Source organism: Dermacentor silvarum, chromosome 2 (assembly GCF_013339745.2).
Source record: "Dermacentor silvarum isolate Dsil-2018 chromosome 2, BIME_Dsil_1.4, whole genome shotgun sequence".
Classification (NCBI taxonomy): domain Eukaryota; kingdom Metazoa; phylum Arthropoda; class Arachnida; order Ixodida; family Ixodidae; genus Dermacentor; species Dermacentor silvarum.
This window is the reverse complement of record NC_051155.1, coordinates 24,932,504-24,949,862: the sequence shown is the minus strand read 5'-3', so window position 1 is coordinate 24,949,862 and position 17,359 is coordinate 24,932,504.

Genomic DNA, 17,359 nt, shown 5'->3' with positions numbered 1-17,359 from the left:
AATGCCGAGCAAGACGGCATCGCGAACACTACGCCTTAAAAGCGCAAAGGAGACGCGATGCGTGGTGCCTCCATACACGGCTCGCAATGGTCTGGCACCGCAATGGTGGCGGGAGCAAAAAACAAGCAAGAAAAAAAAACGCGAGAGAGCACGTGACAGCATTCGGCCAATCGGAGGGCCGAGCGCCGAGAGAACGGGCAGGAGAGGAGGAAAGCAGTAATCTTCAACAGATGTCGCTACTTTTTTTTTTTTATTGAGGGGCTTTAGGTGTACTGCACCTGGAGACAAGTATCTTTACGGCTGAGGCCAATGCACTATTGTCGGAACAATCCGATAATAGTGCATAGTGCAATAGTGCATGTTGTGCGTGACATAATTTTTAAAAGGTTCATCGTCTTCAGATACTTTGCCTTCAGATATTTAAAATGACGGATGAAGGTAAGCTTAGAGTCCAGAATTATTCCAAGGAATTAGTGTTCACTGCTCACGGATAGTTCCTCTCGAATTGTGTGGTTCGCCACACGTCGGTCTTCCTTGGCGTTGGGCGTTGCACCGTAGGTGGGCGGGCGGACGACGAAGAACGGTAGTACGACGGTTCCTGACGTCGAGGTTCGGGCAGGTGAGGGGGGCGAACAGCAGCAGTGTAGGCCATAGCCTGCGCCTCACGGGGTAGTTCCGGCAGCGTAGGAGTCCCCAGTGCCTGTTGCACAGTTTCGCGGATCACGTTGTGCAGCAAAGCGACTTGGGGTTGCGGCACCGTTGGGAACAGTTTCTGCAACTCCTCCTTTGCTATTGCGCGGATGGTCTCGTGTAGCGTGTCCGTCGGAATCCGCGTCCCGTCAACGTAGTTCGCATTGGACGTACCAACAGGAGGGTGGTTATACTGGTTAGCACGCACTTCGAGGGCCTTCTCAATTGTGCTGGCCTCGAACACGAATTCGGCGACGGTTTTGGGCGGATTACGGACAAGCCCTGAAAACAGTTCTTCCTTCACGCTACGCATTAAGAAGCGTAACTTCTTTTCTTCCGCCATTGCAGAGTCAGCTCGCCAGAAGAGCCTTTTCATCTGTTCGACGAACACAACACCACCTTCGTTAAGGAGTTGCATGCGCGTCTGCAGCAGGACCTCGGCCCGCTCCTTCCGCACAACCGTAGTGAATGAAGGTCGTTAAAAGTTCTGTTCTAAATTCCTGCCAGGGCTCTAGGGAGCTCTGATGGTTTTCGAACCAGGTCCGAGCGGAGTCTTCAAGGTAGAAGAACACTTGCCTCAGTGTTTCCTCGTCGTCCCAGCGATTAAACAGCCTGACCCATTCGACTTGCTCCAACCAGTCTTCGGGATCTTCCGAGGATTGGCCCATGAAATGATGGCCGCTCCCTGGGTTGCTGAAGAACTACGGGAGGATTGGTAGCGCTAGTTATGGTGGCAGCGTTGTTCATAGTGGCGGCCACGACGTCTTCTTGCTTCGCCTTCTCGGGAAGCAGTCCGAATTCCGGCTGAAGACCTTGCTGTCGGCGGCTGGCACGAGTTGGGCTCGCCTGGCGACTTGCGCTGGGTTTAGAATTCATATACGCCGCACCTCCACCAGATTTCACGGAGCCAAGGACGATCCAGGGTTCTTTCGGTAAACAAGGTTTATTGGAGCGAACTTGTGCTCCGCGGAAACTCAAAGAAAATACAAGCGGCGAAGGAGCAGCTAACTGAGCGACGTGCACGGGCGATCGGCAGGTTCCTTCTACTGGCCGCCGTCACAAGCGGGCGCGTCCCTCTCGCACTCTCCGCTGCATTCCAGTGACCAAGACGCCGCCAGCGTTCACCGACAAACGAGTCAGCGTTCTGCGAGAAACGAGTCAGCGTTCGCCGAGAAACGTTCGCCAAGAAACGAGTCAGCGTTCGCCGAGAGACGAGTCAGCGTTCGCCGAGAAACGAGTCAGCGTTCTGCGAGAAACGAGTCAGCGAAACGAGTCAGCGTTCTGCGAGAAACGAGTCAGCGTTCGCCGAGAAACGAGTAAGTGTTCGCTGAGAAACAAGTCCCCGTTAGCCGAGAAACAAGCCAGCGAGAAACGAGTCAGCGTTCTGCGAGAAACGAGTCAGCGAGAAACGAGTCAGCGTTCTGCGAGAAACGAGTCATCGTTCGCCGAGAAACGAGTCAGTGCTCTGCGAAAAACGAGTCAGCGTTCGCCGAGAAATGAGTCAGAGTTCTGCGAGAAACGAGTCAGCGTTCGCCGAGACACGAGTCAGCGTTCGCCGAGAAACGAGTCAGCGTTCTGCGAGAAACGAGTCAGCGTTCGCGGAGAAACGAATAAGCGTTCGCCGAGAAACGAGTCCGCGTTAGCCGAGAAACGAGCCAGCGAGAAACGAGTCAGCATTCGCCGAGAAACGAGTCAGCGTTCGCCGAGAGAGGAGTCAGTGTTCTGCGAGAAACGAGTCAGCGTTCGCCAAGAAACGAAGAAGCGTTCGCCGAGAAACAAGTTGGCGTTCGCCGAGATCTGTTCGCCGAGAAACGAGTCAGCGTTCTGCGAGAAACGAGTCAGCGAGAAACGAGTCAGCGTTCTGCGAGAAACGAGTCAGCCTTCGCCGAGAGACGAGTCAGTGCTCTGCGAAAACGAGTCAGCGTTCGCCGAGAAAAGAGTCAGCGTTCTGTGAGAAACGTGTCAGCGTTCTCCGAGAAACGAGTCAGCGTTCACCGAGAAACGAGTCAGTATTCGCCGAGAAACGAGTCAGCGTTCTGCGAGAAACGAGTCAGCGTTCTGCGAGAAACGGGTCAGCGTTCGCCGAAAACGAGTCAGCGTTCGCGGAGAAACGAGTCAGCGTTCTGTGAGAAACGAGTCAGCGTTCTCCGAAAACGAGTCAGCGTTCGCGGAGAAACGAGTCAGCGTTCTGTGAGAAACGAGTCAGCGTTCTCCGAGAAACGAGTCAGCGTTCTGCGAGAAACGAGTCAGCATTCGCCGAGAAACGAGTCAGCGTTCTGCGAGAAATGAGTTAGCGTTCGCCGAGAAACGAGTCAGCGTTCGCCGAGACACGCGTCAGCGTCTTGCCCCGCAGCGTACCAGATGCTCGCAACAAAATGCACAATAAAACACTCCAGAAGGCATGATTCGCGGCAATATAATGAAATCAAAGCTTCAAAAAGAGATATTTATAGATTCCCAAAGCGTTTTAAAAACCTTGAAGTCGCTCTGTAAGCACAAAAATCCTGTACTCATTGAGCTGAATTCCGTTCTGTGTAGAGCGTACATATCTAACAAGCTTGTCGTTATATGTTGGGTGCCTGGCCATAGAGGCATCGAAGGCAATGTGCTAGCAGACCAAATGGCCACGTCAATAACGTCGCAAGCTATTAATACTACCGCTGCTAGTCCTACCACAGATCTCAAGCCTTTTTCCGAAAGACACTTCAAAGCTACTGGCAACGCTTGTGGGGCGCCGAAACTAATAATAAGGTCGACTTGATTAAGCCACAGTTAGGTTACTGGCCCTCCGCTACGAAAACACGACGAATTGATGTCCTATTCTGTCGTCTCAGAATAGGACACATATGGCACCCACAGTTTTTTGCGGACTGGCGATGAACCACCAACTTGTGGTAGATGTGGTGAGAGGCTGATCGTCCTCCACGTCCTCCTGGAGTGTCGGGAAGCCGAAACACAGAAAAAGAAATATTTTCCTCCAGCATACCACAATCAAGTCGCTCTACATCCCAATTTGTTTCGTGGTGAAGAACCGCTTTAATGCAAAAGCAGTTCTCCATTTCTTGAACGATGTGGTCCTGCATGTTATTAGCCAAATAAATTTGCAGCGCATCCTCTCTCCTGAGGATGCCGCTGTGATAGTAGTTCTGTATAGCACATGCCTTCAGGCCCTTGTATTTCAAGGACTATGTTTAGGTAGTAGTGCTTCTTGCCAATTTTTATATCTGACATATTTTGTATATCATATTCTTTCACAATTCACTTTTTATGTTCATAGTACACGTCCCTAGACATTGCCATTATCTTATTACATGTAGATTTTACGCACTTTACTGCGACTATTTTCAGGCCCCTTTACAGCCACGTCACATCTACTTCTCTGAATTCATCACTTCACTGCGAACTAACACTACCTACCTACATACATACCTACATACCTACATACCTGGCCCTTGCGCCACTAAAACAACACGCATTCATTCATTCAGTTTCGCCTGCATTGCGGCCGCAGTGTCGGCTTTCATTCTATGTGGTATTGTAGTTTCCCTTGGAGAAAAAATATTTTGCTTGTCTTTCAAGCAGCATACGTGTGTCTCATATGTATTTTTCCACATATATAGTTTTCCACCAGTCGCTCTTGCTTAACGCGGACGGAAAGAACAACTGTATAGGCTTGCTGATTGCCACTTTAAACAAATAAAACGCATCTGCCCCATCCGGTGCCTCGTTCTCAGGTCATTCATGTTGAATATTTACTTTTTTCCCAGTCCATGCTTAACCCTTTTTTTAAGCAGTGGCGATAGCTTAATAAGTGACTATGGCGTTTCGCTGCTAAACTCGAGCTCGCGGGTTCAATCCAAGCCGCGAAATTCAATGGAGGCGAAACGGAAAGACACTCGTGTACTTATATTTAAGTGCACGTTAAAGAACCACATTAGGTGAAAACTAAACCCAATGCCTCGTAGTCATATCATGGTTTTGCTACGTAGCACCACATAATTGGTTTATTTAAAAAGGTTAGCTGTGTCCTTCGGCATTTTTCACGGGGTGTCAATAAAACGCAATTATTCTCGAGTATGATTAACCAGACAAACAAGTTATGCGTATCTCATATTTCAAACCTGCGTGTAATGCCGTTCCCAGCTGTACGTCTGCTCAACTGAGCAGCTTGTATATTATAGACGGCTTCCTTCACTTATTCGGTGCACTATAATAACGACAATAATCAAGCATTTAAAAATGGCATGCCTCACACGCACGTAGATATATGCAGATCTGCTTTGTTCGTTGAAGGAGATGTGTGCCACCACATACACCATTCAGATGGGATGCAAACATGGTGAGACTATCCAAACAAAATTTCCTAGCCTGAATTGAGTTTGCAGATTTACAGGCTGTCCCAAAACGGGTCACTAGTAACTTGTTAAGCAGACGTTAACAAATCCTGTGCGTTAATTCGCTCAGGAACTGGTGCGCCTCTGCGCTTAACAGCCGAGACTGTCCAGTTGCACAATCATTCAGAAACGCCCGGCACTTGGATCGGTCGCTCGCCCTTGATACTTAAAAGTGCTGTTACGCGTTACATTCCAACACACGCGAATATTTGATAATTTTTAAAATTGAATTCTAGAATCGAATCGGGGATTCGCGGCCACCATCTGCAGTGGCTGAATCGTCGCTTGTATTTCGTTATAGCATTGCCTCGTGCCGTGTGCTGCTGCTGCCTGGCTGTTGACTATCACAGGAGGCTCAGCGCTGTTTTCACCCCATCTGTCGTCCATCAAGGTACCACGGGACAGCTGCGGCTCGACCCGACGTCACCACTACGGGAGCGCCACCGTGGCCTTTATAACGGAGCATCAAACACCACTGGCTTGGCATTCGCAGCCACCATCTGCATTGGCTGAATCGTCGCTTGTATTTCGTTATATCATTGCCTCGTGCCGTATGCTGCTGCGACCTGGCTGCTGACTATCAAAAGAAGCTCAGCCCTGCTTTCACCCCATCTGTCGTCCATCAAGGCACCACGGGACAGCTGCGGCTCGCCCCGACGTCACCACTACGGGAGCGCCACCGTGGCCTTTATAACGGAGCATCAAACACCACTGGCTTGGCATTCGCAACCACCATCTGCAGTGGCTGAATCATCGCTTGTATTTCGTTATAGCGTTGCCTCGTGCCGTGTGCTGATGCGGCCTGGCTGCTGACTATCAAAAGAAGCTCAGCGCTGCTTTCACCCCATCTGTCGTCCATCAAGGCACCACGGGACAGCTGCGGCTCGCCCCGACGTCACCACTACGGGAGCGCCACCGTGGCCTTTATAACGGAGCATCAAACACCACTGGCTTGGCATTCGCAGCCACCATCTGCAGTGGCTGAATCGTCGCTTGTATTTCGTTATAGCATTGCCTCGTGCCGTGTGCTGCTGCTGCCTGGCTGTTGACTATCACAGGAGGCTCAGCGCTGCTTTCACCCCATCTGTCGTCCATCAAGGCACCACGGGACAGCTGCGGCTCGCCACAACGTCACCACTACGGGAGCGCCACCGTGGCCTTTATAACGGAGCATCAAACACCACTGGCTTGGCATTCGCAGCCACCATCTGCAGTGGCTGAATCGTCGCTTGTACTTCGTTATAGCATTGCCTCGTGCCGTGTTATGTTGCTGCCTGGCTGCTGACTATCACAGGAGGCTCAGCGCTGCTTTCACCCCATCTGTCGTCCATCAAGGCACCACGGGACAGCTGCGGCTCGCCCCAACGTCACCACTACGGGAGCGCCACCGTGGCCTTTATAACGGAGCATCAAACACCACTGGCTTGGAATTCGCAGCCACCATCTGCAGTGGCTGAATCGTCGCTTGTATTTCGTTATAGCATTGCCTCGTGCCGTGTGCTGCTGCTGCCTGGCTGCTGACTATCAAAAGAAGCTCAGCGCTGCTTTCACCCCATCTGTCGTCCATCAAGGCACCAAGGGACAGCTGCGGCTCGCCCCAACGTCACCACGACGGGAGCGCCACCGTGGCCTTTATAACGGAGCATCAAACACCACTGGCTTGGCATTCGCAGCCACCATCTGCAGTGGCTGAATCGTCGCTTGTATTTCGTTATAGCATTGCCTCGTGCCGTGTGCTGCTGCTGCCTGGCTGCTGACTATCACAAGAAGCTCAGCTCTGCTTTCACCCCATCTGTCGTCCATCAAGGCACCACGGGACAGCTGCGGCTCGCCCCAACGTCACCACTACGGGAGCGCCACCGTGGCCTTTATAGCGGAGCATCAAACACCACTGGCTTGGCATTCGCAGCCGCCATCTGCAGTGGCTGAATCGTCGCTTGTATTTCGTTATAGCATTGCCTCGTGCCGTGTGCTGCTGCTGCCTGGCTGCTGACTATCACAAGAAGCTCAGCTCTGCTTTCACCCCATCTGTCGTCCATCAAGGCACCACGGGACAGCTGCGGCTCGCCCCAACGTCACCACTACGGGAGCGCCACCGTGGCCTTTATAGCGGAGCATCAAACACCACTGGCTTGGAATTCGCAGCCACCATCTGCAGTGGCTGAATCGTCGCTTTTATTTCGTTATAGCATTGCCTCGTGCCGTGTGCTGCTGCTGCCTGGCTGCTGACTATCAAAAGAAGCTCAGCGCTGCTTTCACCCCATCTGTTGTCCATGAAGGCACCACGGCACAGCTGCGGCTCGCCCCAACGTCACCACTACGGGAGCGCCACCGTGGCCTTTATAACGGATCATCAAACACCACTGGCTTGGCATTCGCGGCCACCATCTGCAGTGGCTGAATCGTCGCTTGTATTTCGTTATAGCATTGCCTCGTGCCGTGTGCTGCTGCGGCCTGGCTGCTGACTATCACAAGAAGCTCAGCTCTGCTTTCACCCCATCTGTCGTCCATCAAGGCACCACGGGACAGCTGCGGCTCGCCCCAACGTCACCACTACGGGAGCGCCACCGTGGCCTTTATAACGGAGCATCAAACACCACTGGCTTGGCATTCGCAGCCACCATCTGCAGTGGCTGAATCGTCGCTTGTATTTCGTTATAGCATTGCCTCGTGCCGTGTGCGGCTGCTGCCTGGCTGCTGACTATCACAAGAAGCTCAGCTCTGCTTTCACCCCATCTGTCGTCCATCAAGGCACCACGGGACAGCTGCGGCTCGCCCCAACGTCACCACTACGGGAGCGCCACCGTGGCCTTTATAGCGGAGCATCAAACACCACAGGCTCGGCATTCGCAGCCGCCATATGCAGTGGCTGAATCGTCGCTTGTATTTCGTTATAGCATTGCCTCGTGCCGTGTGCTGCTGCTGCCTGGCTGTTGACTATCACAGGAGGCTCAGCGCTGCTTTCACCCCATCTGTCGTCCATCAAGGCACCACGGGACAGCTGCGGCTCGCCCCAACGTCACCACTACGGGAGCGCCACCGTGGCCTTTATAACGGAGCATCAAACACCACCGGCTTGGGAATCGCGGCCACCATCTGCAATGGCTGAATCGTCGCTTGTATTTCGTTATAGCATTGCCTCGTGCCGTGTGCTGCTGCTGCCTGGCTTCTGACTATCAAAAGAAGCTCAGCGCTGCTTTCACCCCATCTGTTGTCCATCAAGGCACCACGGGACAGCTGCGGCTCACCCCAACGTCACCACTACGGGAGCGCCACCGTGGCCTTTATAACGGAGCATCAAACACCACTGGCTTGGCATTCGCAGCCACCATCTGCAGTGGCTGAATCGTCGCTTGTACTTCGTTATAGCATTGCCTCGTGCCGTGTGCTGCTGCTGCCTGGCTGCTGACTATCACAGGAGGCTCAGCGCTGCTTTCACCCCATCTGTCGTCCATCAAGGCACCACGGGACAGCTGCGGCTCGCCCCAACGTCACCACTACGGGAGCGCCACCGTGGCCTTTATAACGGAGCATCAAACACCACTGGCTTGGCATTCGCAGCCACCATCTGCAGTGGCTGAATCGTCGCTTGTATTTCGTTATAGCATTGCCTCGTGCCGTGTGCTGCTGCTGCCTGGCTGCTGACTATCAAAAGAAGCTCAGCGCTGCTTTCACCCCATCTGTCGTCCATCAAGGCACCACGGGACAGCTGCGGCTCGCCCCGACGTCACCACTACGGGAGCGCCACCGTGGCCTTTATAACAGAGCATCAAACACCACTGGCTTGGCATTCGCAACCACCATCTGCAGTGGCTGAATCATCGCTTGTATTTCGTTATAGCGTTGCCTCGTGCCGTGTGCTGATGCTGCCTGGCTGCTGACTATCAAAAGAAGCTCAGCGCTGCTTTCACCCCATCTGTCGTCCATCAAGGCACCACGGGACAGCTGCGGCTCGCCCCAACGTCACCACTACGGGAGCGCCACCGTGGCCTTTATAACGGAGCATCAAACACCACTGGCTTGGAATTCGCAGCCACCATCTGCAGTGGCTGAATCGTCGCTTGTATTTCGTTATAGCATTGCCTCGTGCCGTGTGCTGCTGCTGCCTGGCTGCTGACTATCAAAAGAAGCTCAGCGCTGCTTTCACCCCATCTGTCGTCCATCAAGGCACCAAGGGACAGCTGCGGCTCGCCCCGACGTCACCACGACGGGAGCGCCACCGTGGCCTTTATAATGGAGCATCAAACACCACCGGCTTGGGAATCGCGGCCACCATCTGCAATGGCTGAATCGTCGCTTGTATTTCGTTATAGGTAGGCATTTGAATTCTATATGTAGCTTACAATTTTTGTTGTTTTTAGCCGCTGATCCCTTACATTCTGTGTTCGTAGTTTGTTGTGCCTTGATGCGAGATGGGTGTTGATGTGCCCACGTATCACGCGCGGATCGGCACGTTTCTCGCTCACTGTCAGCGAGTAAGCGCCCGAAATAGTTTCTTCAGCCCTGAAGCAAACTTTGTCTGCTCTTTTTGCCCTAGACCTTGCTTGTTACTATTCTCGTTTCTTGCTTTGCTCTTGCTTTGTGCCGGATATGTGGAGTCTAACCCTGGTCCCAAGATTGATGACGTTCTCTCCCTAGTCAATGAATGCCACGCTGAAACTGTGGAAATACTAAATAAAATTCAACAAAACACCACTGGCATTGAAACTAGGGTAACAGTCATTGAGGGCAGCTTGGGTGGTATAGATCAAATAGAAACCAACTACGAGGGCATGAGTGACTCAGTAAAAGGAGTCAAGATGAACATAGCCAGAGCAAACGAAGAACTCGGTGATGTTGTTGATGACATAAATAACAGAATACGAAGGAACAACTGGCTTGTCAAGGGCCTTCCTGAAACAGAAAATGAAAACTACGCAAAAACAAAGAGCATCGTCAAAGAATTCTTTTCGGCTCACCTTAATCTAACTCTCGGAGACATAGAACGTGCCCATAGGATTGGCCAACGCCGGACTGGTTTCAATCGTCCTATTATCATTAGGTTTCTCTACTTCAAAACAAAAACAGATGCACTGCGCAACGCTTTCAAACTAAAGAATCTTGTCTCTCCCAAAGTATGGCTGGAAGAAGACTTCTCGCCTAAGATCCAACTGGCACGTAAAAAGCTTCGAGACTTTGTCAAGGAAAACTGCAAGGAAAACGAGCATTTTACTCTCCGTTTTAACACTCTGCACGCAGGATAGCACCTATCGGTACGACTCGTTGTCCGACTCTGTCGTTCTAGTGACTAAACATAGCCAACCCTTGCATGAATGACCAGCCGTAGTGGTTCACTACAAACCAACTGCGCATAAAGTTACATTGCTCCTGGCAAGCTTCCGAAGCCTGCTTAAGAAAGTTCATATCTTAAAAACACTAATACTTGCATGTGATGCCGATATCATCATCGGTACAGAAACGTGGCTCACCCAGCATATTGCTGATAATGAACTATCATTGCCGAAGTCATTTGTTGTCCTTCGCAAAGACCGAAAAGTGTCGCGAAGAGGTGGCGTAATAATTGTTGCCAAAAAAGAATTTCAGTCCTCTCTTATTCCTATAAACTCGCCGTTTGAAATGATTTGGATTATTACGCATCATTGTCATGTGCACTGTGTTATTGGTTCGTGCTACCGACCTCCTGATAGCCAGCCCCATTTTGTGGATCTTTTTAACAATGCTATAGAACAGGTCACAAATAAGTTCCCGAATGCCGTACTTGTTCTGGCCGGAGATTTTAATTATCCTGCAATAGACTGGTCGATACCTTCTGCTGTGGGTAACAATAATCGCCAAGAATACTGTCACTTTCTGCATACTGTTCACCTTCATAACCTTTCCCAATTGGTAAAAAACCCTACACGAGGCGAAAATATTTTAGATGTGATATTTACTAAGCATCCTGAATGCGGAAGCGCTCTTGTTCTCGAGGAAATAAGTGACCATAGGGCCGTTCACTGCACTCTGGAGGTACCACGCCCAAAGAAAGCAAAATAAATGAAAACAATACTTGACTATGCTCGCGCAGATATCGCCAAAATGTACCGCATGTTCACAGCTTTGGTGGCCGAATTCCTACTCAATTTCACTAGCCGATCAGTGAACCACAACTGGTCTTTGCATAAAGACAACCTTAAAAAAATTGAAGATTGCTGCTTACCAAAAGTAACCCTCCCGTCCAAAGCAGACGATCCTAAGTTCACACGAGATGTGAAAAAAACTATTGACAAAAAAAAACGGGCGTTTAGAAACACTTCGACATCAAATACCAATCTAGACTGAGAAAACTACAAAATCCTGTCAAAGTTTACAGTGACCTCAATTATTGAAGCTAATGCAGCCTTTACCATGTCCCGCTCGAGCGTTCGACCGCGTCGGCATTGACCTATACGGTCCGCTTCCCAGCATTCCCAGCGGCAACCGCTGGGTTATTGTTGCTATCGACCACCTTACGCGGTACGCTGAAACTTCAGCCCTGTCATCTGCTACAGCAAAAGACGTTGCCAGTTTTATCCTTCAGAACCTGATATTACAGCATGGAGCACCTCAAGAATTACTGAGCGACCGCGGTCGCGTTTTCCTCTCTGACGTCAGTACAGCGTTGCTAAAGGAGTGTCGCATCATTCACCGTACTACCACGGCATACCATCCCCAAACTAATGGCATGACAGAGCGTTTTAATCGTACCCTTGGCGACATGTTGGCCATGTATGTTTCATCTGACCACTCGAATTGGGATCGGATTCTGCCTTTCGTAACATACGCACACAATACTTTAACTGTACTCTTCCCATTCTGATGATTACCGACCCTGCAAACTTTTGGCGGGTAATAAACCCGAAAGAAAAGCGAACCAGTGTACAACTCAAACGTGAAAATGGTGACCTACTGTCGATAGAAGAATCTGCCGAAAATTTTAATCAGCATTTTGCTTCAGTTTTCTCAGAAGAGCTGCCGCTACAAACTACGATGTTTCAAGTGCAAGCAATTTCGCACGAGTTTGCAACTATCTCGATAACAGAAACAGGCGTAGCACGCGCAATAGAGAGGCTACCATGCAAAACGTGCCCTGGACCGGATGGTATCAGCGCAAAACTTTTGAAGCTAACATCAGATAATTCATCTTACATTTTATCACTAATATTCCAGCAGTCAGTGGACACTGGGTGTCTTCCTTATGACTGGAAGATTGCGCATGTAATTCCTTGCTTTAAATCTGAAGACAAGCACTAAGCTAACAATTACCGTCCTATTTCTCTTACGTCTATTTGCTGCAAACTTCTTGAACATATCATATACAGTCACATAATGTCTCACATTGAATCTAATAAATTACTTTTTGAAAACCAACACGGCTTTCAGAAAAACACATCCTGTAACACCCAGTTGTTTGAGCTAGTAACCGATTTACACAACTCTATCAATGGTTCCTTTTTCATCGATGCAATTTTTATTGACTTCTCTAAAGCATTCGATCGCGTCCCTCACCAACGTCTACTAACAAAACTACGTAGCCTACAGCTAGATGACAAAACATGTACGTGAATTAAGGGATTTCTTACTGACAGACTTAAGAGTGTTAAAATCAATGACTACGTATCTCACCACACGCATGTCAAGTCGGGAGTCCCACAAGGATCAGTTTTGGGACCACTGTTATTTTTAATTTACATAAATTATATATCGACCGACATGCAGTGTTCCATACGTCTTTTTGCAGATGACTCCGTAATAAAGAAATAACAAACCAGAACGACTTTCACCCTGCAATCCGACTTAACGACTCTTTCAGAATGGTGCAGTAAATGGCAGATGAAAATTAGCATCGAGAAAACTAAACACGTTAAATTTGGTCCCAGCCTCAATTTATTGCCTATCGAATAACTAATTAACAATTCTACAGTTGAATCAGTTTCATCGATTAAATCCTTAGGAGTCCTGTTCAATTACAATGTAAAATGGAATGATCATGTAGAATTAATCACTAGCAAAGCATTTGGGAAGCTTGGCGTTCTAAAACGTCGCCTACGCCTTGCTAACTCAGGCACTAAACTTCAGGAATTTCATTCGCTAATTAAAGCATCAATAGAGTACGGGTCCAACATATGGCATCCCCATCAAGCTTACCTTACCGACATGCTGGATTCCATTCAAAGCAAATCCGCTAGATTCATCTCGTCCTCGTATTCTTGTTATCACAGTGTGTCATCCATAAAAAGAACACTTGGAATTTTACCTCTTGTAACACGGAGAAAGTATTCGCGATTATCCTTTTTTCATAGTGTTTATTACAGTGACAGTGCCTTTTCACGCAAATTCATTCATCCAGCAGCCCACATCTCCGCCCGTATTGATCACGAACTCAAGGTCTACCCACCTTTCGCTCGGACTAAACAACATTTACACTGACCTCTAGTTCTATCAATATATGAGTGGAACGCCCTTCCGCAATCCATTGCCAACATTAAGGAATTATCTTCTTTTCAATAGGCTCTACTAACCTACCTTAATGAGAAAACCTAGCATACCAGCTGATCCTTTCTAAACAACCATGTTATCCTGCTTGCGCGCCTTACTACCTTTGAACACTGTCATACATTTGTTCTATTATTCTAAAAGTGTTGTAGCTCTATCTTGTATTATTGCATTGTATAATAATTACTTCATGACACTACTAAATGCACTGCATCTCCTTAATGTTGTGATCATTTGTGTTCTTAAGTTGCATTTTGTTCTTCATGCTTATAACCCCGTTTTGATGTTTCTTGTTGTTATGTAATGCCCGATTCTGGGCCTTTTTGGGTAAATAATTGAAATGCATGAAATGATACAAAATGAATACGATCTGAATAGTAAATGTCATTCAATGATACGTGATTTTACCTCATTTGACCTGCTGGCACGTTGAAGGAGATCGCCAGACCAGCCATGCAGATTCCATTGGTCTTTGCTTCCCAATCTCTCCGATTAAGACTGAGTACATAGGTGAAAAGTATTGAAAGACCCTGGTGGTACCACCGGTACCACCACGTGGTTTTTCTCCCTGTGTTACATTGCAATATATTCGGAATCGGTGGACGAAAATGGCTGGACGCTCATTATTGGGGTTGGTTTCCAAAGAAAGCTACGCGCTTTAGTATGCTAGCTGCCAAATCATAATATTAAAATAATCCCGTAAGCTTTTGGTAATCCTTGACTATGCGATGCCTACATGACTGCTGTTATTTCTACGGAATCGAACGCTGTTTAGTAATCGATGAAACCCTTATAACTAGGTTGGTTATATATGCGCGGCATCTTTCCCAATTACTTGAATGATGACATGGATGTGATATATAGAACACCGCTTTCTAGAGCGAGCGTGTTCTCTAGATTGGTCACGCGCTGCCAAGATTCTGCTGGAAATTACCTTGGCGAGTGTTCAGTACAGTACCGAAAGCAAGCTTACAAGATGTCACAGCCATTTTTAAAACTACAAGGCGTCTTGTAAAATGTTTTATATCCCAAAATTCGCGGTGAATTAGCCCGCCTTCACGCCCGCTAAGGCGTCTTCAGACATCAGAGAAAGTGGCAACATCTTTCGGAAACGCCGACATTGTATACAAACTAATACGTTCCCCAGCCTTGCTCTCCGCCACACTTTTTACTCTAGCCAGTACCCCGACAAATGTCCTTTCTGTGGTGGTCACCCAAACCTCTACCATTCTACGTGGGAATGCTCCAAACCACCCGGCTTACCTAGAATACCCAACCCCTCCCCATCCCAGTGGGAAGCCGCTCTTTCCAGCACAGCCTTCGACGACCAGCGATGCCTGATCGACCGGGCCAGCCGGATAGCAGCAGCAAATGGGGCCCTGGACTGAGGGCTCCACCCTCTGGGACTTCGTTCTTAAAACATAAAATAAAGTTTTCTACTACTACTACTACTACTACATTGTCTTGTATACATTATCGTGTGATCTCCAAGATGTATTGTTAAATTTGTTGATATAGCTTGTAGACGGCGAATAGATGCGCGTTCAGTGGTTAAGCAGACGACGCGTGCACCTGGTGGGTAACGACTATGACGTAACTCACAGCCAGTCGGCGAGATTTTTTAGTGCGCCACCTAATCTCGGACGTCATGCCGAGTCGCACGTTCTAGGTCATGCGTCACTTCCGGTGAGCGGCATGGCGGCGCTTTTTTATGTTCCGGTATCAAAAAAATTTAGCGCCGATTACGATACTCCCTAATTCGAAATTTGAGCGCAGCTCTACACGCATTTTGATTTCGCGATATTGGCTGACGCGGGCAATCTATCTCGTGTGGCACGTTGCAAACTGAGGGAAGTGTGGCACGACTGCCTCGCTAATCGGGAGATGGCGAGAGGCAACACCTGGGCGCGATTCACAGCAGCCGCCGCAGACAGACCTTCGCTCATGCAGCGCTTTGTTTCCATATGTGGTATCGTTGGACGCGCTCGCCACGTGCCATCAGTGAAAAGACGACGGCACGCTACTCTGGCGCCATCTCTTAGCGGTCGTCACCGCAGAGGCGTCCTTACGCTTTTAACACGAAAGTGTTTTATGCCGGGTTTCACGACTGCTTTCCGGCAACGGATGTAACGGATGTGAACGTCACCTCCGGCGACGCGATCAAGGAGCGGCGAAGCGAAGTACTGCATCGTGACACTAACAAGCGCCGACAGAGGGCGCTTCGGTAGCCACAGCGCCGCAGAAAGGATAAGCGTCGCAGAAAGGATAAGAATAGAGAAGGTAAAATTTGCTACATTAACATGCAGGGTGGTCGCAAGCAGGAAAAATGGCTGGAAATTCAAACGCAACTGAATGATGAAGTGATTAGCGTGTACGCCTTGACCGAAACGCATCTACGAGATTTGGAGCAGCCGCCTGTTGTTGACAACTTTGTATGAGAAGGGTGCAACAGAATGACCGGGTCAAGGAAAGGCGGAGGCGTAGGCGTACTAATTAGGCGAGGTCTGAAGTGGCGAAGGGTAAACGAGACATGTAAAGAGCATTACAAGAGCATACTCTGCCAACAACCGCGCTCGTCGCTCGCCCGCACCGTCTCTTATCTCCACACGGTATGCGCTGTGCATTCGCCGCTCAGTTTCCGTTGAAGCGATAGACCGCACGTATCTCGCCCGCTGCGGCGTATGCGCTTGCTGCCAGCGTTTTGACAGTCGTTGTCTGCAGTCATTCAGTGTGATCTATTCATGTTTGTTTGTGCGCGCTCACACCACGTTTGTTCAGTCAGTAATAGTCGGGCCACATTTTCCAACGCACGCTACACATGCGATGGTGCCCAGATCGGCAGTGCAGCGCTACAGGTGTGTCCCTTCGCACGCCCTGCCCACGGGAAGCGCTTCTCATCAACACCACCGTTTCACACGCGCCTTCTCGTGGTCATCGAGTCCCTCTTCATGTCAGTCTACTTACGCCGCAGCACACCTGCTTAATTAATCAGCTCATGTTTACTACAATTCATATTGCTACCAAAGCCGCTCACCTTACTCCGTATGACATTGCTGTGTTGCTATCGCATTCATTGCTTCGCCCTCAGGGCGAAACTGTGACATTTTTTTAGGCGGGCCTCAGGCAATCAGGAAGCAGGATTAAGTATTGAACGTAGCGAAACACCAGTAAAGGGCAGAATTGGACGACCAGGAGTCAGGAAAAGACGCAGAAAAGATAACAATAGAGAAGGTAAGATTTGCTACTTAAAATGCAGGCTGGTCGCAAGCAGGAAAAATGGCTGGAAATTCAAACGCAGCTAAATGATGAAGCGATTACCGTGTACGCCTTCACCGAAACGCATCTGCTGGATTTGGAGCAGCCGCCTGTTATTGACAATTTTGTATGGGAAGGGTGCAACAGAATGACCGGGTCAAGGAAAGGCGGAGGCGTAGGCGTACTAATTAGGCGAGGTCTGCAGTGGCGAAGGGTAAACGAGACATGTAAAGAGCATTTATGGATTAGTGGTACATGGCAAGGTAAAAAGACGTGGCTGGGAGTAGCTTACCTATGGACAGGTAGTGATAGCAGAGAAAAAAATAAGGAATTGGTTGATTGCATTAGAAGCGATATTAATGAGTTCAGTAAATCGGGCCAGGTGATATTAGTGGGAGATATGAACGCACACATGGACGATTTAGACGGATATACTCATTACAACGGCTCTCTAGTGCTGGAGCTATGTGATGAACAGAACCTTATAGTAGTTGACATGGAGAATA